The sequence below is a fragment of the Oncorhynchus keta genome, chromosome 35 (assembly GCF_023373465.1).
Source record: "Oncorhynchus keta strain PuntledgeMale-10-30-2019 chromosome 35, Oket_V2, whole genome shotgun sequence".
Taxonomy (NCBI): domain Eukaryota; kingdom Metazoa; phylum Chordata; class Actinopteri; order Salmoniformes; family Salmonidae; genus Oncorhynchus; species Oncorhynchus keta.
This window is the reverse complement of record NC_068455.1, coordinates 11,244,910-11,269,909: the sequence shown is the minus strand read 5'-3', so window position 1 is coordinate 11,269,909 and position 25,000 is coordinate 11,244,910. Positions and strand designations below refer to the sequence as shown.

The 25,000-nt window shown below is 46.2% G+C and overlaps 1 protein-coding gene across 2 annotated transcripts in view; it reads left to right on the top strand.

The window, feature by feature from the left end:
• LOC118378836 (forkhead box protein N3-like) overlaps positions 1-25,000 on the top strand; it is a 173,689-nt gene that overhangs the window by 77,957 nt on the left and 70,732 nt on the right. The gene's annotated exons all lie outside the window — the stretch shown is intronic.

Below are 25,000 nucleotides of genomic sequence, written 5' to 3'. Positions count from 1 at the left end.
TGAAACCTCCCTCCTTCCATGTCCCTTCCTCACCCCTCACCCCTCACCCCCTTAGTGCACCAGGGTGAACTGAAACCTCCCTCCTTCCATGTCCCTTCCTCACCCCTCACCCCCTTTAGTGCACCAGGGTGAACTGAAACCTCCCTCCTTCCATGTCCCTTCCTCACCCCTCACCCCCTTTAGTGCACCAGGGTGAACTGAAACCTCCCTCCTTCCATGTCCCTTCCTCACCCCTCACCCCTCACCCCCCTTAGTGCACCAGGGTGAACTGAAACCTCCCTCCTTCCATGTCCCTTCCTCACCCTCCCTCCTTCCAGGGTGAACTGAAACCTCCTCCTTCCATGTCCCCCTCACCCCTCACCCCCTTAGTGCACCAGGGTTAACTGAAACCCCCTCCTTCCATGTCCCTTCCTCACCCCTCACCCCTCACCCCCTTAGTGCACCAGGGTGAACTGAAACCTCCCTCCTTCCATGTCCCTTCCTCACCCCTCACCCCTCACCCCCTTAGTGCACCAGGGTGAACTGAAACCCCCCTCCTTCCATGTCCCTTCCTCACCCCTCACCCCTCACCCCCTTAGTGCACCAGGGTGAACTGAAACCCCCTCCTTCCATGTCCCTTTCACCCCTCACCCCCCCAGGGTCACCCCCCCTTCCATGTCCCTTCCTCCGTGCACCAGGGTGAACTGAAACCTCCCTCCTTCCATGTCCCTTCCTCACCCCTCACCCCTCACCCCCTTAGTGCACCAGGGTGAACTGAAACCTCCCTCCTTCCATGTCCCTTCCTCACCCCTCACCCCCTTAGTGCACCAGGGTGAACTGAAACCTCCCTCCTTCCATGTCCCTTCCTCACCCCTCACCCCTCACCCCCCTTAGTGCACCAGGGTGAACTGAAACCCCCCTCCTTCCATGTCCCTTCCTCACCCCTCACCCCCTTTAGTGCACCAGGGTGAACTGAAACCCCCCTCCTTCCACGGTTCTCATTCACCTGAAAGCTGCCGAAGTGGAGATGTTGACTCATTTGCATATGCTCTTTAGATATCTTAAACCACCCCGCCCTTCAGGTACCTGGATAGATGAAAATAACTACCACTGTGTCGATATAGAATTGGTTCTGCTCTAATAAAACAGAATGTCTCGTAGTCTAAATGCTCCTTTCTGTGTCCGCTCCTCTCCCTCTCTTTCTTTGGGGGGTGGATTCTGGCAACATCCCAGCATCGTCTCCTTTCTCTTGTCTTTCTTTCATTCAGACATTATATATATATATATATATTTTTTTTGGGGAGGGGGATTCTGGCAACATCCCAGCATCCTCTCGTTTCTCTTGTCTTTCTTTCATTCAGACATTATTATTTTTTTTTTGGGGGGGTTATAGGGGATTCTGGCAACATCCCAGCACCCTCTCCTTTCTCCTGTCTTTCTTTCATTCAGACATTTATTTTTATTTTTTGTGGGGGGTTATAGAGGGATTCTGGCAACATCCCAGCATCCTCTCCTTTCTCTTGTCTTTCTTTCATTCAGACATTATATATATATATTTTTTTTGGGGGGTTATAGGGGGATTCTGGCAACATCCCAGCATCCTCTCGTTTCTCTTGTCTTTCTTTCATTCAGACATTATTATTTTTTTTTTGGGGGTTATAGGGGATTCTGGCAACATCCCAGCATCCTCTCCTTTCTCTTGTCTTTCTTTCATTCAGACATTTATTTTTATTTTTGGGGGGGGTTATAGAGGGATTCTGGCAACATCCCAGCATCCTCTCCTTTCTCTTGTCTTTCTTTCATTCAGACATTATATATATATTTTTTTTTTTTGGGGGGTTATAGGGGGATTCTGGCAACATCCCAGCATCCTCTCGTTTCTCTTGTCTTTCTTTGGTGCTCTACTGTAATCCTATGGAATGGATCGTCCTCTCTCTCCACCCTCTCTTCCCATGGCTCTGGGTATTGAGAAGGGGTTTTGGTGTATAAGTCAGCATTGTTCCTTTGTCACTTGACCGGTGGACCGGTTTTCCAAGTTCCTGCTACTCTGCTACTGCACATGGTTATGCACAGAGACCTTAATATGGCTATTGTGAAGCCAAAGAGGGAAGGATAGGAGGGAGAGGGAGAGTGTGACGATGTGTGCTGAGAGTCGGGAAGCAAGTTCGGGGAGTGAGTGTTTTAAATAATAAACACAACATAATACAAAACAAGAAACACGAACAGACATGAAACTGGAATAGAAACAATGACGCCTGGGGAAAGAACCAAAGAGACATATATAAGGGACGGTAATCAGGGAGGTGATGGAGTCCAGGTGAGTCTAATGACGCGCGGATGTGCGTAACGATGGTGACAGGTGTGCGCCGTGGTGACCTAGAGAAAGAGAGGGAGCACATGTGACAGAGAGGGAAGGATAGGAGGGAGAAGTGGAAAACATGAGGGAGAGAGGAGTTTTGAAAGACGGAAAAAGAGGAGTAAAATACAGTAGCAGTCAAAAGTTTGGACAAACCTACTCATTCAAGGGTTTCTCTTTATTTTTTTATTAATTGTAGAATATAAAATACATTTTGATTTGTTTATCACTTGTTTGGTTATTTCAAAGTTTCGATGTCTTCACCATTATGTAGAATACATTTCGATTTTTTGAAACTGTAATGAGTAGGTGCTTCCAAACTTTTGGCTGGTACTGTATCAGTTTCTAGGAGGAAACGAAGGAGGGACACAAATAAAGGGGAAAGTCTTCTATTGTTGTGTTCCACTGGGGGTGTGGCTAGTGTTCCACTGGGGGTGTGGCTAGTGTTCCACTGGGGGTGTGGCTAGTGTTCCAATGGGGTGTGGCTAGTGTTCCAATGGGGGTGTGGCTAGTGTTCCACTGGGGGTGTGGCTAGTGTTCCACTGGGGTTGTGGCTAATGTTCCAATGGGGGTGTGGCTAGTGTTCCACTGGGGGTGTGGCTAGTGTTCCACTGGGGGTGTGGCTAATGTTCCACTGGGGGTGTGGCTAGTGTTCCACTGGGGGTGTGGCTAGTGTTCCACTGGGGGTGTGGCTAGTGTTCCACTGGGGGTGTGGCTAGTGTTCCAATGGGGGTGTGGCTAGTGTTCCACTGGGGGTATGGCTAGTGTTCCACTGGGGGTATGGCTAGTGTTCCACTGGGGGTATGGCTAGTGTTCCACTGGGGGTGTGGCTAGTGTTCCACTGGGGGTATGGCTAGTGTTCCACTGGGGGTGTGGCTAATGTTCCACTGGGGGTATGGCTAGTGTTCCACTGGGGGTGTGGCTAGTGTTCCGCTGGGGGTGTGGCTAGTGTTCCGCCGGGGTGTGGCTAGTGTTCCACTGGGGGTATGGCTAGTGTTCCACTGGGGGTGTGGCTAGTGTTCCACTGGGGGTGTGGCTAAGGTACTGGCTATAAAATACACATCAGGAATGGTACCCTATTTTCTATCATGTATGGCTCTGGACAAAAGTAGGGCATTACTTTCCGAACAGGGTACCATTTTGGATGAAGACCATTGTTGTCAGTTAACTGGACTCAATCTCTCAGTCAGTTAACTGGACTCAATCCCCCAGTCAGTTAACTGGACTCAATCCCCCAGTCAGTTAACTGGACTCAATCCCCCAGTCAGTTAACTGGATTCAATCCCCCAGTCAGTTAACTGGACTCAATCCCCCAGTCAGTTAACTGGACTCAATCCCCCAGTCAGTTAACTGGACTCAATCCCCCAGTCAGTTAACTGGATTCAATCTCCCAGTCAGTTAACTGGACTCAATCTCTCAGTCAGTTAACTGGACTCAATCCCCCTGTCAGTTAACTGGATTCAATCTCCCAGTCAGTTAACTGGATTCAATCCCCCAGTCAGTTAACTGGACTCAATCCCTCAGTCAGTTAACTGGACTCAATCCCCCAGTCAGTTAACTGGATTCAATCCCCCAGTCAGTTAACTGGATTCAATCTCCCAGTCAGTTAACTGGACTCAATCCCCCAGTCAGTTAACTGGACTCAATCTCTCAGTCAGTTAACTGGACTCAATCCCCCAGTCAGTTAACTGGATTCAATCCCCCAGTCAGTTAACTGGATTCAATCCCCCAGTCAGTTAACTGGACTCAATCCCCCAGTCAGTTAACTGGATTCAATCCCCCAGTCAGTTAACTGGACTCAATCCCCCAGTCAGTTAACTGGATTCAATCCCCCAGTCAGTTAACTGGACTCAATCCCCCAGTCAGTTAACTGGACTCAATCCCCCAGTCAGTTAACTGGACTCAATCCCCCAGTCAGTTAACTGGATTCAATCCCCCAGTCAGTTAACTGGATTCAATCCCCCAGTCAGTTAACTGGACTCAATCCCCCAGTCAGTTAACTGGATTCAATCCCCCAGTCAGTTAACTGGACTCAATCCCCCAGTCAGTTAACTGGACTCAATCCCCCAGTCAGTTAACTGGACTCAATCCCCCAGTCAGTTAACTGGATTCAATCCCCCAGTCAGTTAACTGGATTCAATCTCCCAGTCAGTTAACTGGACTCAATCTCTCAGTCAGTTAACTGGACTCAATCCCCCAGTCAGTTAACTGGACTCAATCCCCCAGTCAGTTAACTGGACTCAATCCCCCAGTCAGTTAACTGGACTCAATCCCCCAGTCAGTTAACTGGATTCAAATCCCCCAGTCAGTTAACTGGATTCAATCAGTCGGTCAGTTAATTTGACTCAATCCCCCACTCAGTGAGGAAGACATGGAGCTTCACCTTCTGGATGTTGCCATGGTAATGGTTAGCGCTGGCCACCTGGAGTATTGTTACCATGGTTGCGAAACGTCAGTAGACATCTTCCCCAAGCTTTTATGTCATGGAGGAGAGGGCGATGAGTGTTTGAGATAAAAATTAATAATCTTCTAGATTATACCATTATCCTTGGTGAGATGTGTTAATTATAGTCCTTGATCAACTTTAATCCTCTCTCTCAATTGTTCTACCTCTCATACTTCCTCTAATCCCCTCTCTCTCTCTCTCTCTCTCTCTCTCTCTCTCTCTCTCTCTCTCTCTCTCTCTCTCTCTCTCTCTCTCTCTCTCTCTCTCTCTCTCTCTTCCTCTCTCTCTCTTCCTCTCTCTCTTCCTCTTTGTCTCTCTCTCTGTCTCTCTTCCTCTCTCTCTTCCTCTCTGTCTCTCTTCCTCTCTCTGTCTGTCTGTCTGTCTGTCTGTCTGTCTGTCTGTCTGTCTGTCTGTCTGTCTGTCTGTCTGTCTGTCTGTCTGTCTGTCTGTCTGTCTCTCTCTCTCTCTCTCTCTCTCTCTCTCTCTCTCTCTCTCTCTGCCTCTCTCCCTCTCTCACTCTCTCTCTCTCTCTCTCTGCCTGTCTCTCTCCCTCTCTCCCTCTCTCTCTCTCTCTCCCTCTCTCTCTCGGTCTCCTGCACCTGCGAGTTACTGGATGTTCATGCAGTCCTCAGACAGCTGACAGACAGCCTCTCCACACCACTGATACTAAGACTGGCACTTAGAGGGAGGAGTGTTTAGTATGAACTCTGCTGCTGTAGAGCCTGGTATTACCTGGAGAGGGAGGGAAGGAGGGAGGGAGGGATAGTGCACCTGTATCGGCAGGTACTGTATGTGGGAGGAACATCTGTCGAAAGCAGCAAAACGAAACATGATCTGAACTGCAGGCCCACACTCACACGCGCGTGCACACACACGTCTTGGAACTAAATATAAAACCCAAAATTGAATACACACCAGTAAGCACGCTCACTGATGTGTGTATGTGTGTGTTGCCTTGCCCGTCGAGTAGGTCTTGAGTGTGTTGGGGGATTCCCTTGAGGGACTGAGAAACTAGCCCTATATTATTGAACCACTATTATGATGACACACACACCCCTCCATCTGCTGTGTGATGTTATTCAGCCTCTCTCATCCCTGTCACAGAACAGAGCATATCAGGAAGTGATTTCCATACCACAGCCCTCTCCTATGGGGACACAGAGCATATCAGGAAGTGATTTCCATACCACAGCCCTCTCCTACAGGTACACAGAGCATATCAGGAAGTGCTCTCCTATGGGTACACAGAGCATATCAGGAAGTGATTTCCATACCACAGCCCTCTCCTATGGGGACACAGAGCATATCAGGAAGTGATTTCCATACCACAGCCCTCTCCTATGGGGACACAGAGCATATCAGGAAGTGATTTCCATACCACAGCCCTCTCCTATTGGGACACAGAATATCACAGTGGAATCACTTTCCATACCACAGCCCTCTCCTATGGGTACACAGAGCATATCAGGAAGTGATTTCCATACCACAGCCCTCTCCTATGGGGACACAGAGCATATCAGGAAGTGATTTCCATACCACAGCCCTCTCCTATGGGGACACAGAATATCACAGTGGAATCACTTCCCATACCACAGCCCTCTCCTATGGGGACACAGAGCATATCAGGAAGTGATTTCCATACCACAGCCCTCTCCTATGGGGACACAGAGCATATCAGGAAGTGATTTCCATACTACAGCCCTCTCCTATGGGGACACAGAGCATATCAGGAAGTGATTTCCATACCACAGCCCTCTCCTATGGGGACACAGAGCATATCAGGAAGTGATTTCCATACCACAGCCCTCTCCTATTGGGACACAGAGCATATCAGGAAGTGATTTCCATACTACAGCCCTCTCCTATGGGGACACAGAGCATATCAGGAAGTGATTTCCATACCACAGCCCTCTCCTATGGGGACACAGAGCATATCAGGAAGTGATTTCCATACACAGCCCTCTCCTATGGGGACACAGAGCATATCAGGAAGTGATTTCCATACTACAGCCCTCTCCTATGGGGACACAGAGCATATCAGGAAGTGATTTCCATACTACAGCCCTCTCCTATGGGGACACAGAGCATATCAGGAAGTGATTTCCATACTACAGCCCTCTCCTATGGGGACACAGAGCATATCAGCACCTAGATCCCAGCCCTCTCCTATGGGGACACAGAGCATATCAGGAAGTGATTTCCATACCACAGCCCTCTCCTATGGGGACACAGAGCATATCAGGAAGTGATTTCCATACCACAGCCCTCTCCTATGGGGACACAGAGCATATCAGGAAGTGCTCTCCTATGGGTACACAGAGCATATCAGGAAGTGATTTCCATACCACAGCCCTCTCCTATGGGGACACAGAGCATATCAGGAAGTGATTTCCATACTACAGCCCTCTCCTATGGGGACACAGAGCATATCAGGAAGTGATTTCCATACCACAGCCCTCTCCTATGGGGACACAGAGCATATCAGGAAGTGACAGAGAGAGAGATGGAGTTATCCCTTTTTCCCCTCCTTTCCACTTCCTTATCTCCACTCTCCTCTTCCTTTCTTCCACAATTATTTCCATACTACAGCCCTCTCCTATGGGGACACAGAGCATATCAGGAAGTGATTTCCATACCACAGCCCTTTCCTATTGGGACACAGAGCATATCAGGAAGTGATTTCCATACCACAGCCTTCTCCTATTGGGACACAGAGCATATCAGGAAGTGATTTCCATACCACAGCCCTCTCCTATTGGGACACAGAGCATATCAGGAAGTGATTTCCATACTACAGCCCTCTCCTATGGGGACACAGAGCATATCAGGAAGTGATTTCCATACCACAGCCCTCTCCTATGGGGACACAGAGCATATCAGGAAGTGATTTCCATACCACAGCCCTTTCCTACGGGTACACAGAGCATATCAGAAAGTGCTCTCCTACGGGTACACAGAGCATATCAGGAAGTGCTCTCCTACGGGTACACAGAGCATATCAGGAAGTGTTCTCCTACGGGTACACAGAGCATATCATGAAGTGATTTCCATACCACAGCCCCTTCCTATGGGGACACAGAGCATATCAGGAAGTGATATCCTCTCTATAGCACCCACTTGCCGAAAACAAACCATTACTAAGTACAGCATGTACCGTAGGAACGTACCGACCATAGTGGCTTGTTTCCAAACATTCTGACAGAGAGAGAGCGACAGACAGACAGACAGACAGACAGACAGACAGACAGACAGACAGAGATCATCTCAGCTGATGATCTGGTGCTTCTGTCACCAACCAAGGAGGGCCTACAGCAGCACCTAGATCTTATGCACAGATTCTGTCAGACCTGGGCCCTGACAGTAAATCTCAGTAAGACCAAAATAATGGTGTTCCAAAAAAGGTCCAGTCACCAGGACCACAAATACAAATTCCATCTAGACACTGTTGCCCTAGAGCACACCAAAAACTATACATACCTTGGCCTAAACATCAGCGCCACAGGTAACTTCCACAAAGCTGTGAATGATCTGAGAGACAAGGCAAGAAGGGCATTCTATGCCATCAAAAGAAACATACATTTCAACATACCAATTAGGATTTGGCTAAAAATACTTGAATCAGTCATAGAGCCCATTGCCCTTTATGGTTGTGAGGTCTGGGGTCCGCTCACCAACCAAGACTTCACAAAATGGGACAAACACCAAATTGAGACTCTGCACGCAGAATTCTGCAAAAATATCCTCCGTGTACAACGTAAAACACCAAATAATGCATGCAGAGCAGAATTAGGCCGATACCCACTAATTATCAAAATCCAGAAAAGAGCCATTAAATTCTACAACCACCTAAAAGGAAGCGATTCACAAACCTTCCATAACAAAGCCATCATCTACAGAGAGATGAACCTGGAGAAGAGTCCCCTAAGCAAGCTGGTCCTGAGAGACAGAGAGAGAGAGAGATGGAGACAGTCTTCCATTTCTCTCTGTTATCCTTTTTTCCCCTCCTTTCCACTTCCTTATCTCCACTCTCCTCTTCCTTTCTTCCACAATTAGACATTCAGGTGATAAGTCAAAGGACGGAGGAGAGAGAGAGAGAGAGAGAGATGACATTTGTATATAGCCAACACTGTCTATAGCCATAATATGACATTTGAAATGTCTCTATTCCTTTGGAACATTTGTGAGTAATGTTAACTGTACATTTTTTATTGTTTATTTTACTCTTTTTTTGTGATCTATTCACTTGCTTTGGCAATGTTCCCACAACAATAAAGCTCTTAAATTGAATTGAGAGAATGAAGAAGAAAAATAAACGGTCCTCCATAGGACAACAACGTGTGTGAAAGTGTGTGTGTAACACTTCACTCCTTATTATTCACCAAGTGTGTGTTCTGAACCAGGAGCTCTCTCCTCCATCCTTCCATCCTCTCATCCTCCTCTCACTCACTCCTCCTTTTATGTCCTCTTTGTTCCACAAGAGTTGCATCAAAGACGATGGGTCTGAAGACTCGGAATATCGATTCTCCTCCATCTCTTTCTCCTTTAAAAAACATGAAACTATTCTCATTTCACTCCATCTGTCTCTCTCTCTCTCTCTCTCTCTCTCTCTCTCTCTCTCTCTCTCTCTCTCTCTCTCTCTCTCTCTCTCTCTCTCTCTCTCTCTCTCTCTCTCTCTCTCTCTCTCTCTCTCTCTTCCCCTCTCTCTGTTTCTCTTCCCCTCTCTCTTTCTCTCTCTCTCTTCCCCTCTCTCTTTCTCTCTCTCTTCCCCTCTCTCTGTCTGTCTCTCTCTCTCTCTCTCTCTCTCTCTCTGTTTCTCTTCCCCTCTCTCTTTCTCTCTATCTCTTCCCCTCTCTCTTTCTCTCTATCTCTTCCCCTCTCTCTCTTCCCTTCTCTTTCTCTCTCTGTCTCTCGCTCACTCTCTCAATTAAATTTCAATTCAATTCAAGGTCTTTATTGGCATGGAAAACATATGTTTACGTTGCCAAAGCAAGAGAAAAAGAAAACAAACAAAAGTTAAATAAACAATAAAAATGAACAGTAAACATTACACTCACAAAAGTTCCAAAGTAATAGAGACATTTTATGTCATATTATGGCTATATACATAGTTATAAAGGGAAAATAAATCAACATTAATATGTGTTTACAATGGTTTTCAGTTGAAGTCGGAAGTTTACATACACCTTAGCCGAATACATTTAAACTTTTTCACAATTCCTGACATTTAATCATAGTAAAAATCGCATGTTTTAGGTCTGTTAGGATCACCACTTTATTTTAAGAATGTGTAATGTCAGAATAATAGTAGAGAGAATTATTTATTTCAGCTTTTATTTCTTTCATCACATTCCCAATTGGTCAGGAGTTTACATACACTCAATTAGTATTTGGAAGCATTGTCTTTAAATTGTTTAACTTGGGTCAAACGTTTCGGGTAGACTTCCACAAGCTTCCCACAATAAGTAGGGTGAATTTAAGCCCATTCCTCTTAACAGAGCTGTGTGTAACTGAGTCAGGTTTGTAGGCCTCCTTGTTCACACACACTTTTTCAGTTCTGCCCACACATTTTCTATGGGATTGAGGTCAGGGCTTTGTGATGGCCACTTCAATACCTTGACTTTGTTGTCCTTAAGCCATTTTGCCACAACTTTGGAAGTATGCTTGGGGTCATTATCCATTTGGAGATTTTTAAGATATTTCTTGAGATATTGCTTCAATTTTCCACATAATTTTCCACCTCATGATGCCATCTATTTTGTGAAGTGCACCAGTCCCTCCTGCTGCAAAGCACCCCCACAACATGATGCTGCCACCCCTGTGCTTCACGGTTGGGATGGTGTTCTTCGGCTCGCAAGCCTCCACCTTTTTCTTCAACATAAATATGGTCATTATGGCCAAACAGTTCTATGTTTGTTTCATCAGACCAGAGGACATTTCTAAAAAAGTACGATCTTTGTCCCCATGTGCAGTTGCAAACCCTAGTCTGTCTTTTTCATGGCGGTTTTGGAGCAGTGGCTTCTTCCTTGCTGAGCGGCCTTTCAGGTTATGTCGATATAGAACTTATTTTACTGTGGATATAGATTATTTTATACCTGTTTCCTCCAGCATCTTCACAAGGTCCTTTGCTGTTGTTCTGGGATTGATTTGCACTTTTCGCACCAAAGTACGTTCATCTCTAGGAGACATTAAGGCACAGTCAACTTTGTGTATGTAAACTTCTGACCCACTCGAATTGTGATACAGTAAATTATGTGAAATTGAAATGTGAAATAATCTGTCTGTAAACAATTGTTGGAAAAATTGTTTGTTTCATGCACAAAGTAAATGTCCTAACCAACATGCCAAAACTATAGTTTGTTAACAATACATTTGTGGAGTGTTTGAAAAACGAGTTTTAATGACTCCAACCAAAGTGTCTGTAAACTCCTGACTTCAGCTGTAAATATGGTTTGTATTTAAGATGGTGTTTGATCTTCACTAGTTGCCCCTTTTCTTGTGGCAACTGGTCACAAATCTTGCTGCTGTGATGCACACTGCGGAATTTCACCCAGTAGATATGGGAGTTTATCAAAATTGGGTTTGTTTTCGAATTCTTTGTGGATCTGTGTAATCTGAGGGAAATATGTCTCTCTCTCTCTCTCTCTCTTCCCCTCTCTCTTTCTCTCTCTCTTCCCCTCTCTCTGTCTCTCTCTCTCTCTCGCTCTCCCCCTCTCTCCCTCTCTCCTTCTCTCTCTCTCCCTCTCTCTCTCTGTCACTCTCTCACTCTCTCTCTCTTTCTTTCTGTCTCACTCACTCTCTCTTTCTCTCTCTCTCTTTTTCGTTGTCTGTGGGTGGTTGGTTCTGTGAGGTAGCATGTTTTCTTCTTCAAAGCATCTCACCCTCTTCATTTTCTCCTCGTTATCCCTCTTTTTATCTTCAGTCTCTGATGTGTCAGAGTGAGTCAGAGGTGTGCGTGTGCTGGTGTGCGCATGTGTGTGTGTGTGTGTTCGTGTGTTCGTGTGTGCGTGCGTGCGTGCGTGCGCGTGTGTGTGTGTGTGTGTGTGTGTGTGTGTGTGTGTGTGTGTGTGTGTGTGTGTGTGTGTGTGTGTGTGTGTGTGTGTGTGTGTGTGTGTGTGTGTGTGTGTGTGTGTGTGTGTGTGTGTGTGTGTGTGCGTGCGTGCGTGCGTGTGTGTCTGCTAGCAGCCTTGACCCTTGTCTCCTGGGTCTGCCTGTCTGTCCGGGGAATGAAACAGTTTCCTCACATCTATCGAAACCACACCTAGAACACCATCCTGCTATTGGTCACACCCACTTAACTACCAGTCTGTTATTGGTCACTCCCACTTAGATAACAATCTGCTATTGGTCACTCCCACTTAGATAGCAATCTGCTACTGGTCGTTGTTATTGGCCCTAAGCTTGTGTTTGATATGTCTGCTATCATCATTGATCCCTGTTCCTCCCTACATTACTCTTTCTCTCTATCTTTCTCTTGTTCCTGATCCATTGGGTGGGTGTAGCGTCTGCTTTTATGACTGAACAGATATGAACCGTAGGTGTGGTGTGTTTTTCTGTGTCTGTCATCATGTGTGAATTGATGAGTGAGCTGGGTGCTCAGTTGATGCCCGTTGTTCTGTCATCCCTCCATTGGGTGCTGCAGTATGTTGTTGTGTCTGTCATCTATCTTTCTCTTGTGCAGTATGTGTCCTGATCCATTGTCTGTCATCATGTGGGTGTGAGCTGGGTGCTGCTTTTTGTGTCTGTCATCTGAACAGAGCTGGGTGCTGAATGTTGTTGTGTCTGTCATCATGTGTATTGATGAGTGGCTGGGTGTTGCAGTATGTCGTTGTGTCTGTCATCATGTGTGAATTGATGAGTGAGCTGGGTGCTGCAGTATGTCGTTGTGTCTGTCATCATGTGTGAATTGATGAGTGAGCTGGGTGGTGCAGTATGTCGTTGTGTCTGTCATCATGTGTGAATTGATGAGTGAGCTGGGTGCTGCAGTATGTTGTTGTGTCTGTCATCATGTGTGAATTGATGAGTGAGCTGGGTGCTGCAGTATGTCGTTGTGTCTGTCATCATGTGTGAATTGATGAGTGAGCTGGGGCTGCAGTATGCGTTGTGTCTGTCATCATGTGTGAATTGATGTCTGCTCATCATGTGTCTGTCATCATGTGAATTGATGAGTGAGCTGGGTGCTGCAGTATGTCGTTGTGTCTGTCATCATGTGTGAATTGATGAGTGAGCTGGGTGCTGCAGTATGTTGTTGTGTCTGTCATCATGTGTGAATTGATGAGTGAGCTGGGTGCTGCAGTATGTCGTTGTGTCTGTCATCATGTGTGAATTGATGAGTGAGCTGGGTGCTGCAGTATGTCGTTGTGTCTGTCATCATGTGTGAATTGATGAGTGAGCTGGGTGCTGCAGTATGTTGTTGTGTCTGTCATCATGTGTGAATTGATGAGTGAGCTGGGTGCTGCAGTATGTCGTTGTGTCTGTCATCATGTGTGAATTGATGAGTGAGCTGGGTGCTGCAGTATGTTGTTGTGTCTGTCATCATGTGTGAATTGATGAGTGAGCTGGGTGCTGCAGTATGTTGTTGTGTCTGTCATCATGTGTGAATTGATGAGTGAGCTGGGTGCTGCAGTATGTTGTTGTGTCTGTCATCATGTGTGAATTGATGAGTGAGCTGGGTGCTGCAGTATATTGTTGTGTCTGTGTTATAAGTCTGTTGTTGGACCTGTTAAATCACAAACAATTTTCCTGGGTGTTGTGTCATAGTTAGGCCTGTTACATACATCATTATGAAGTCTTGATAATGCCTCTTTCCTTACCCTGCCCCCTCTCTCTTCCACTTCCCTTCCTCATCTCTCTCTCTCTCTCTCTCTCTCTCTCTCTCTCTCTCTCGGTGCATGCTGGGTGTTTTTGGAGTTTGAGTGTTTGGTGTGGAAAGCTCTATCCTAACTAACTTTCTTGATTCTATTCTTTTCTTTACATGTTATTTTCTATGGTGGAGGGTTAATGCAATATTTGTTTTTAGCGGTATCCAAAGTTTTTTTTTTCCAAGTTAGGGTGGAAGAGGACAGAGTAACGTTCCGGGGGTTGCAAGGTATAGTGTGCGCAATGGCTTCTCAGCCTAGTGCGCAGGAGACGCTGTCGATACAGCATGGTTTCAGGTGTGTTCCTGAGAACGGAGTTAAGGTGGAGGAGGTTCTGCTCGCGGTCGGTGAACAGGTAGGAGCTGAGTTTATACATTCTGCTTCTAGAATGAACAAGGCTGTGGTTGTGTTCATGAAAAGGGCTAATTTGGTCGGTAGGCTAATTGCTAGCGGAATATTTGTAAGGGATGTGTTGGTGTCAATTTCACCTCTCTCTACCCCTTCAACAAGAGTTGTAGTGGCAAATTTGCCTCCGTTTATTACGGATGATCAAATTAGGAAAGAGCTGAGTCGTTTTGGTAAGTTTGCTCGCGGTTTCCGTGTACTGTCAGCAGGTTTTCAGGCAGATGCCGTTAAGCACGTTGTTTCATTCAGGAGGCAAGTGTTTATGTTTCTGAACAATAATGAGCAACAGCTAAATGTGCATTTTAAAGTGAGGCATGGGGAAGGGCTCTATGCAGGTTTTGCCAGCACAGATAGTCTACGGTGTTTTGAATGTGGGGATTTGGGGCACAAGAGCTTTGCGTGCCCACATAAAGGCCATAGACAAGGGGAGGGTACGAGCGCAAGGGGGAAATCGAGGTGAAAATGCAGGGGGTAAGGAGATGCAGACAGCAGAGGCTGGGCCTAGTCAGTCTAGAGATGGTGGTGTAGATGAGGCTGGGTCTAGTCAGGCTAGAGATGGTGGAGAAGCAGAGGCTGGGTCTAGTCAGGCTAGAGATGGTGGGGTAGCTGAGGCTGGGCCTAGACATGCTATGGAGGGTGGTATAGCTGAGGCTGGCCCTAGTCATGCTATGGAGGGTGTTGTAGCTGAGGCTGGCCCTAGTCATGCTATGGAGGGTGTTGTAGCTGAGGCTGGCCCTAGTCATGCTATGGAGGGTGGTGCAGATGATACTGCGTCTCGTCAGGTTTTTCTAGTGGATGAGGAGAGTATAGTGGGGAAGTGTAAGAGATTAGGGGAGGAGGAGGAGGGTGTCAAGAGGAAAAAGAAAAAGGGTGTGGACAAAGGCACCATGGAAATGTTGCCTGTTGCTGTGGGTGAGGCCCTAACCAGAGAGAAAGGGCAGGTGGTCAGGGTGGGAGATAGAGAAGAGGAGGAAAGTGAGTCTGAGGAAGAGGATGAGGAGGTATTCTTTTCAGACTCCTCTTCAATTGGCCCGGAGCTGACAGCCAGTCAACCAGAGGGGTCTAAGTACACGTTGAGAGAACTGACAAGGTTCCTGAATGAGACTAAGGGGAAAAAAGTTAATCTTGAGGCTTTTTTTCCTGATCCTAGAAAGTTTGTAAGATCAGTACAACATGCTATGAGAAATGAGGGGCATGGTGTCCTCTCACCCAAGAAACGGTTTAGGTTGAGGAAGTGGGTCACAACAGTGCGTAAAGGTTTACCTTCAGACACTGTTTAAATGTTTAATTTCTTACTGACACTGGGGCTTTTTGAGCTTTGCTATTGGTCTATTTCTCTGCTGGCTTTTCTCCCACTTCTTATGGAGACTCTTCGGGTAGGCTCGCTCAATATAAATGGCGCCAGAGATGCGGGAAAGAGGAGTGTGTTGAGTGAATATGTAAAACATAAACAAGTACAGGTGTTGTTTCTGCAGGAGACGCATAGTGATGTGGTGAATGAAGTTGATTGGGGGCTCTGGTGGAAAGGGGCAAGTGTGTTGAGCCATGGGACAAATCTTAGTGCAGGGGTGGCAGTCCTTTTTGCACCGGGTCTGGCTGTAAAAATTTGCTCCTCAAAGGAGGTGTGTAGGGGTAGGTTGCTTGTTGTTAAAGCAGAAATTAACAACATGTGTTTTGTCTTTATAAATGTGTATGCGCCTAACACAAGGAGAGAAAGAGGGGTTCTATTTGGGAGTCTTAGACAGGAACTCTCACAAGTAGCGCCTGAGGAGACGCTGGTGATCGGAGGTGACTGGAACTGTACAATGGATTTTACAAAAGACAGAAATGGGGAAGAGCCTCATTCAGTGTCAGTGGGAGTGTTAAGGGACATCTTTAATCAGTTTGACCTAGTGGATGTTTGGAGAACTAAACATCCAAACACAAGACAGTATACGTGGGTGAAGGTTTTTGGGGCTAGGGTGAGTGCAGCTCGACTTGATCGTTTTTACATGTCCAGGAATCAGAGCAATAGGCTTCTGGGTGCTACCATTCTCCCAGTGGGGTTTCGGATCACCACATAACCATGGCTCGGCTGTCTATTTCACCAGGGCCCCGGCAGGCATCTTATTGGAAGTTCAATGTAAAGCTCTTACAAGATGCCACTTTTTGCTCAGGTTTCCAGACTTTTGGGAAAGATGGGGGCAGCGAAGAGAGGAGTATGAGTCTCTGAGTCAGTGGTGGGATGTGGGGAAAGTGCAAATTCGGCTTTTCTGTCAACAGTACACAGCTCTCTCATCCTCAGAGGCTAGGAGAGTGTTGGGGAACTAGAGCGGTGTATTAGTGAGATGGAGGTAGAGATGGTGGGGCAAGGCAATGTAGGCCTCCAGGCTAACTTAGCCGAATTACGTAGGGACCTGGGCAGTTTTTTCCAGGTTAAAGCAAAGGGAGCACTTGTAAGAGCTAGGTTCTCCATGCTCAAGGAGATGGATGCTCCCAGCTCCTTCTTCTTTGGTTTGGAAAGACAGAGCAGTGAAGCCAAGGGTATGCATTGTCTACGGCTGTCTGATGGGCGGGTGACCTCTGTGGTGGGGGAGATGCGGGAGCGGACTGTGGAGTTTTATACTGAATTGTATAGGGCAGAAATGTGTGATCCTATGTGTGCTCAGGTCTTGTTCGCAGGACTCCCTAAGCTCTCTCGGGCACAGAGGGATGAAATGGACATTCCTCTGTTGTCACATGAACTGGCAGAGGCAGTAACCCAGATGTCCCCGGTCGTGCACCCGGGGTTGATGGACTTCCAGTGGAATTTTACAAAAAATTCTGGGGAACAATTGGACAGGATTTCTTTTGCGTGTTGCGAGAATGCGTAGGGGTAGGAGAGTTGCCGATGAGCTGCCGTCGGGCGGCTCTGACTCTCCTGCCCAAAAAAGGGGACTTGTGTGAACTTAAGAACTGGAGGCCTGTGGCATTACTCTGTGCGGACTACAAGATTTTTGCCAAGGTCCTCTCTAACAGACTGAAGTCCCATCTGGACTCTATAATACACAAGGACCAGACATATTGTGTACCGGGACGCTCAATCACGGACAACTTGTTCTTGATTAGGGACATGTTGGACTTGTCGAGAGGTTCTAATGTGAACTTTGGACTGGTCTCTTTAGATCAAGAGAAGGCTTTTGATAGAGTGGATCATGAGTATCTGTTTAATGTGATGTCTGTGTTTGGGTTTGGGAAGAGTTTTGTGACCTGTGTGAAGCTGTTGTATGCTGGGGCGTCATGTATGGTTAAGGTTGGAGGGGGCTCAGTAGGCCAGTCTGGGTGAGACGGGGCATTAGACAAGGATGCCCTCTATCTGGGCAGCTGTACACACTAGCCATTGAGCCTTTTTTAGGACTGCTACGCAGGAGACTGCGGGGAGTGTGCTGGACAGGCATGGATGTGGTGACAGGAATTGCAGTCTCAGCATATGCAGATGATGTTTCTGTGATGGTCAGGGATGGGCAAGATATGCAGGAACTAGAGACCAGTCTGAAGGTGTATGAGGGAGCTTCATCAGCTAAGGTAAACTGGGGAAAGAGCAAAGCTCTGTTATGTGGGGCATGGGGGGATAGGGCTCCTCCTCTGCTTCCAGGGGGTTTGCAGTGGGGTTGTGAAGGGCTTAAAGTGTTGGGGGTGTACCTGGGCTCGGAGAGGTGGGTCAGCAAGAACTGGGAGGGGCTGACACAGGCAGTGGTGTCAAGACTGGCCAGGTGGAGGTGGCTCCTGTCCCAAGTGTCATATAGAGGGAGGGTGCTGATAATCAACAACCTGGTGGCATCTTCCTTGTGGCATAAACTGGCTGTCCTCAACCCCCCGCCGGTCTGCTTGCAGACCTGCAACGCAAGCTGGTGGACTTTTTTGGTCGGGACATCACTGGCTGAAGGCAGCAGTTTTGTACATGACCGTCCACGAAGGAGGACAGGGCCTGGTGGAACTGGAGAGCAGGATGGCTGCTTTCCGACTGAAGGCGGTGCAGAGACTGCTGTACCACACTGATGTTGGCTGGAGGGAACCAGCATGCGCTGCTGAGGAGAGCTGGCGGATTAGGGTTGGACCGGCAGCTGTTCCTCATGAAGCTGGAGAGGCTGAGTACAGCAGGTCTCTCAGAGTTTTACTCTGCGGTGCTGAGGGCCTGGCAGCTGCTAAGGCCCACACGAGAAGGGGTGTGGAGCCTGGGCAGTGGGTGTGGGAGGAGCCCATCTTCCACAACCCAGCCATCCCTTTGAGATCGGTTCAGTCGGCCACCCTGCAGAGGCAACTGATGGCAGGGGGTTTACAAAGGCTGGGTGACCTGAGACTGCTGGGAGAGGAGGGTGGAAAACCCCGGAGGTCTTGGCGCAACAAACAGGAATAACGTCTCTTAGGCTGCTGGAGAGATTCCTGGAGGAGGTCCAGGAGGCACTGTCTGAGCCGGTAAGGGGGTGTTTGAGAGGCCAAAGGGAGAGGGGCCACCAATGTTCCCGCCACTGCAGGTGACGGCAGAGACTGGAGACTGGCAAGGGGGTCTGGAGGACTTGTTAGATTTTAACACTCCGAGCCTGGGGAGTTTGAGGGGGTGGGAGGTAAAGCCCTCTACAACCTCTGCGTTAAGGTGAGGAGCATTAGAAGCCTAACAGGAGTGAAGGCACATCAGTGGCAGGGGGTATGTGGGGCGGAGAGTATGGTGGGTTTTAGATGGAGGGCGCTCTACAAACCCCCAGTACCAAAGAGGTCAGGGGACCTCCAGTGGAGGGTTCTTCATGGAGCCCTGGCCACTAACAGCTGGTTGGCACGGGTTGATCCGGGAATTGGGCAGGGGTGTCCTTTCTGTCAAATGAAAGAAACTGTAATTCATGTGTTTTCTGTGTGCACCAGGTTAATGCCATTAATGTCTCTGTTGGAATGTCTGTGTGACAGGTTGGGGGTGGTTTTTGCTGTTGGGATGTTTATAATGGGATACAGGTATTCGAGTAAGGAGAAAGAAAAATGTGTTTTGTTGAATTTTCTGTTTGCTCAGGCAAAGTTAGCTATTTGGCTAACAAGGAGGAACAGGGTCAAAGGTGGGGGATAACAGACCCTTTACTACTGTTTCATGGGATGGTCTCTGCGCGCCTTAGGGTTGAGTTTGAGTTCTATAAAATTATCAAATGTGTGGAGATGTTTGAGGAGATATGGTGTGTTGGGGGCTGTCTGTATTGCTGGGGAAGATGTTTTGGATATACGGTTGTAGGAGAGGGTTTTTGTGTATTTTTATTTATTTTTTATTTTTATTTATTTTAGGAGTGGGGGGTGAGTTTTAAATGAATTAAGAATGTTTCAATAAAGAAAGACCAAAAGTCTCTCTCTCTCTCTCTCTCTCTCTCTCTCTCTCTCTCTCTCTCTCTCTCTCTCTGTCTCTCTGTCTCTCTGTCTCTGTCTCTGTCTCTCTCTCTCTCTGTCATGCTCGCACGCTCTCTCTAGAGTGACCACATTTAAAGTAACCAAATGCAGGACAACATGATGATTCTGTGGGACATTGGAAGGACGGTGTAAAACCCACTCATGTTGCAGTGATCGTGTTTTAGGTGCATCATTCTCTACGGTTGTACCAACATATGAAGCCTGTTGTACAGAATTAATATATCGTCACATTTGCCGATACCCACACATATTGATTCCCTATCATTTTCAATTTGTAATACCCTCAAACAGCAAGTTAGGCATACCGATAGGCCATCATCACTGTCAATCATGTATTATAATTGTTCACGTTTTGCCAGTGAAATATACAAACTGCGTCTGCATGTCAATCGTCTGATCTCCATCAGATTCATGTGAATAGGCATTTAGATTTTCTTGAATGACTGATTGGTGAGCCAATTATCGCAAATGGTTGTTAACTAACTATAGAGCCTTCCTGTTTTATGTTTTAATAATCAGAGCACATTTGGGCCTAGTGGCGTGCGCAGTTGAGTTTTGACCACGTAATATTTTGGAGGGGACTATTCAGCTAACCATCCTAAAATAAGATATGAGGTGGTATTTTTTTGGTGTGACAGTAACGTTATACTATGCTATTATATTTGGTTGTGTTATATACAATACTAATGAATAATTATTATTGATTCAGCTTTGATCTGACTCTATTAAACCACTGTGAGAAGAGGCAGAGCGATGTAATCATAGCCTACTCTTTTGCCTTGCGCAACATTTGGTAATGCAGAAATGAGAGACCACATATTAAAGTTGTATTGTCACTGTGAAATGCTTGATAACTCACAAGCTCTACCCAACAGCGCAGTAATCAATGGTAAAATATAATAAAGACAACACAAGAAACATGAAATAAGATATATATATACATGGTAATTGCCAGTACCACATCTATAATGTGCAGGGAGAATTTCAGGTGAATATGTACATGTTAGGCAGGAGAAAGTGACTAGTAGCAGTATAAATAATTATAATGATGCGTGGCTGTTTTATCTGGGAATATGTGATTACCAAATCATTCTGGTTGGTCTCAGGGAATGTAAACAGGAAGACTTTTAAAACAGGATGAAGTGAAGTAGGAGCAAATATGTTGAATGAGAAACTAACAAGCCTTGAGAGCCTCACAAGTTTGAAATCATTTGTATTTTTTATTTAACCTTTATTTAACCTTTATTTAACTAGGCAAGTAAGTTAAGAACAAATTCTTATTTACAATGCCGGCCTAGCTAAATGAACTTATATATTTCAGTCTAATACAGCTATGTACTGTTGTAACTTTTCCTCAGGAGCTTTCCGGAAGTAGTCAGACCCACTGATTTATAAAATAACTTATGTCCGACCTCTGTTTTCAATGGAATATACTCGCTTTCACATACGTCGATTCACGGACCGTCTATATCCTGGTTGCATCCGGTTTACACAGCCCGACTTCACAAGCGCTCACTTGCACACAGGGAGCAGCGCGAGCAGTGATGATGTCATCAAGTCATCCATATAACGTGGCAGACATTGGATGAATATAAAATGTTAAATCTTTGGCTGAGTGATGAATAACAAATAAAAATCAACCATAGCAACATTTTTTTTGAATAAATCAATGGATTTTTTTGTGCACACAGGTGATGACTAAAGTGTCTCGTTGGGAATTTTCAAATCTGACTTCTCTATGAGGCTGTCTATGGAAGTTAGACTGCAGTACTGAAGAAAGACTGTAGGGGCAGATGAAACGATGCTTCCAGACAGGAACCTAGCCTCTTGGTTAGGCCAAACGGTCTTCTCCAGGTTTAGCTGGAATTTAGCCTGAAAGGATTTGGAATTTAGCCCGAAAGGAGGTGACGGATGATGATAGGCCTATGACATTGGCCTACATCTCATCTTGCGCTGCTCAGAATATCAGGTCTCAAAAACGACTGGGGAGTATTTAACATCCTTGTGATGTAGACTGAGTGGACAAAACATTAGCAAAAGTCTTTCCATCAATCCAGGTGAAAGCTATGATCCCTCATTGAGCTCTCTCTCTGGTATTTCCTGTTCTGGGTCATGTAGTGTGTCTCTCTCTGGTATTTCCTGTTCTGGGTCATGTAGTGTCTCTATCTCTGGTATTTCCTGTTCTGGGTCATGTAGTGTGTCTCTCTCTCTCTGATATTTCCAGTTCTGGGTCAGGTAGTGTCTCTCTCTCTGGTATTTCCTGTTCTGGGTCAGGTAGTGTCTCTCTCTCTGGTATTTCCTGTTCTGGGTCAGGTAGTGTCTCTCTCTCTCTGGTATTTCCTGTTCTGGGTCAGGTAGTGTCTCTCTCTCTCTCTCTGGTATTTCCTGTTCTGGGACAGGTAGTGTCTCTCTCTCTGTTATTTCCTGTTCTGGGTCATGTGTGTCTCTCTCTCTGGTATTTCCTGTTCTGGGTCATGTAGTGTGTCTCTCTCCCTGGTATTTCCTGCTCTGGGTCATGTAGTGTGTCTCTCTCCCTGGTATTTCCTGTTCTGGGTCATGTAGTGTGTCTCTCTCTGGTATTTCCTGTTCTGGGGCAGGTAGTGTTTCTCTCTCTCTGGTATTTCCTGCTCTGGGTCATGTAGTGTGTCTCTCTCCCTGGTATTTCATGTTCTGGGTCATGTGGTGTGTGTGATCCATTCAGGCTCTGAAGTGAAGTATGTGAAATGTGATCGGTTGCCTTGGCGTCAGCAAGCCCGGCCAGAGAGAGTGTCAGGAAGATAGCAGTAAGCCACAGAAAGATAGCAGCAAGCCACAGGAAGATAGCAGCAAGAGACAGGAAGATAGCAGCAAGAGACAGGAAGATAGCAGCAAGCCACAGGAAGATAGCAGCAAGCCACAGGAAGATAGCAGCACGAGACAGGAAGATAGCAGCACGAGACAGGAAGATAGCAGCAAGAGACAGGAAGATAGCAGCAAGAGACAGGAAGATAGCAGCAAGAGACAGGAAGATAGCAGCAAGAGACAGGAAGATAGCAGCAAGAGACAGGAAGATAGCAGCAAGAGACAGGAAGATAGCAGCAAGAGACAGGAAGATAGCAGCAAGAGACAGGAAGATAGCAGCAAGAGACAGGAAGATAGCAGCACGAGACAGGAAGATAGCAGCAAGAGACAGGAAGATAGCAGCAAGAGACAGGAAGATAGCAGCAAGAGACAGGAAGATAGCAGCAAGAGACAGGAAGATAGCAGCAAGAGACAGGAAGATAGCAGCAAGAGACAGGAAGATAGCAGCAAGAGACAGGAAGATAGCAGCAAGAGACAGGAAGATAGCAGCACGAGACAGGAAGATAGCAGCGAGACAGGAAGATACCAGCAGACAGGAAGATAGCAGCAAGCCACAGGAAGATAGCAGCAAGAGACAGGAAGATGGCAGCAAGCCACAGGAAGATAGCAGCAAGAGACAGGAAGATAGCAGCAAGCCACAGGAAGATAGCAGCAAGCCACAGAAAGATAGCAGCAAGAGACAGGAAGATAGCAGCAAGCCACAGGAAGATAGCAGCAAGCCACAGGAAGATAGCAGTGAGCCACAGGAAGATAGCAGCAAGCTACAGGAATAAAGAAGTTAGCTACAGGAAGATAGCAGCAAACCACAGAAAGATAGCAGCAAGAGACAGGAAGATAGCAGCAAGCTACAGGAATAAAGAAGTTAGCTACAGGAAGATAGCAGCACGAGACAGGAAGAAAGCAGTTAGCTACAGGAAGATAGCAGCAAGAGACAGGAAGATAGCAGCAAGAGACAGGAAGAAAGCAGTTAGCTACAGGAAGATAGCAGCACGAGACAGGAAGATTGCAGCAAAAGACAGGAAGAAAGCAGTTAGCTACAGGAAGATAGCAGCACGAGACAGGAAGATAGCAGCAAGCCACAGGAAGATAGCAGCAAGCTACAGGAAGATAGCAGTTAGCTACAGGAAGATAGCAGCAAGCTACAGGAATAAAGAAGTTAGCTACAGGAAGATAGCAGCGCGAGACAGGAAGAAAGCAGTTAGCTACAGGAAGATAGCAGCACGAGACAGGAAGATTGCAGCAAAAGACAGGAAGAAAGCAGTTAGCTACAGGAAGATAGCAGCACGAGACAGGAAGATAGCAGCAAGCCACAGGAAGATAGCAGCAAGCTACAGGAAGATAGCAGTTAGCTACAGGAAGATAGCAGCAATAGACAGGAAGAAAGCAGTTAGCTACAGGAAGATAGCAGCAAGCTACAGGAATAAAGAAGTTAGCTACAGGAAGATAGCAGCGCGAGACAGGAAGAAAGCAGTTAGCTACAGGAAGATAGCAGCAAGAGACAGGAAGATAGCAGCAAGAGACAGGAAGAAAGCAGTTAGCTACAGGAAGATAGCAGCACGAGACAGGAAGATAGCAGCAAAAGACAGGAAGAAAGCAGTTAGCTACAGGAAGATAGCAGCACGAGACAGGAAGATAGCAGCAAAAGACAGGAAGAAAGCAGTTAGCTACAGGAAGATAGCAGCACGAGACAGGAAGATAGCAGCAAGCCACAGGAAGATAGCAGCAAGCTACAGGAAGATAGCAGTTAGCTACAGGAAGATAGCAGCAAGAGACAGGAAGAAAGCAGTTAGCTACAGGAAGATAGCAGCATGAGACAGAAAGATAGCAGCAAGAGACAGGAAGAAATCAGTTAGCTACAGGAAGATAGCAGCAAGAGACAGGAAGAAAGCAGTTAGCTACAGGAGAGATTCCTTTAGAGGAGAGAGCGAGAGAGGGAGAGAGAGAGAGAGAGAGAGAGAGAGAGAGAGAGAGAGAGAGAGAGAGAGAGAGAGAGAGAGAGAGAGAGAGAAAAGGGATAGTAACAATGCAAGTATGGAAAGATCCTGCCCTTCTTTCAGACCCCTTTAGTAATTTAGCCACTCTACTAAGTAAAACACCTCTTTAGTAATTTAGCCACTCTACTAAGTAAAACACCTCTTTAGTAATTTAGCCACTCTACTAAGTAAAATACCTCTTTAGTAATTTAGCCACTCTACTAAGTAAAATACCTCTTTAGTAATTTAGCCACTCTACTAAGTAAAACACCTCTTTAGTAATTTAGCCACTCTACTAAGTAAAACACCTCTTTAGTAATTTAGCCACTCTACTAAGTAAAACACCTCTTTAGTAATTTAGCCACTCTACTAAGTAAAACACCTCTTTAGTAATTTAGCCACTCTACTAAGTAAAACACCTCTTTAGTAATTTAGCCACTCTACTAAGTAAAACACCTCTTTAGTAATTTAGCCACTCTACTAAGTAAAACACCTCTTTAGTAATTTAGCCACTCTACTAAGTAAAACACCTCTTTAGTAATTTAGCCACTCTACTAAGTAAAACACCTCTTTAGTAATTTAGCCACTCTACTAAGTAAAACACCTCTTTAGTAATTTAGCCACTCTACTAAGTAAAACACCTCTTTAGTAATTTAGCCACTCTACTAAGTAAAACACCTCTTTAGTAATTTAGCCACTCTACTAAGTAAAATACCTCTTTAGTAATTTAGCCACTCTACTAAGT